Raw genomic sequence first — 315 nt, 5'->3', positions numbered from 1 at the left:
ACACCATCCATCAGATGAGAAGAAATCACCGCCGGGTCATGAGAAATATGGGAAAACGAGAAAATACCTCCCCCTTAAGGGAAAAGAGTAACTCTTCTTCATCCACAAGCAGTTCGGTGAAAATCATGGAAATGTCTGATAAGGAATTTAGAGCATTCATAATGTCGAAGCTAACAGAGATGGAAGAGAAGAGAGATAATGAACTGCTAAACAGAAAGGAGAAAGAAGTTGATGAGTTCCAGGAGATGAGGAAATTCTTGCAAGATCTAAAAGAGGAATTACACACTTTACAAAAGACTCAAACGGAACTGCTAG

This window comes from Tupaia chinensis, unplaced genomic scaffold (assembly GCF_000334495.1).
Source record: "Tupaia chinensis unplaced genomic scaffold, TupChi_1.0 Scaffold000041_1, whole genome shotgun sequence".
NCBI classification, from domain to species: Eukaryota; Metazoa; Chordata; class Mammalia; order Scandentia; family Tupaiidae; genus Tupaia; species Tupaia belangeri.
Note: the sequence above shows the minus strand (reverse complement) of the source record.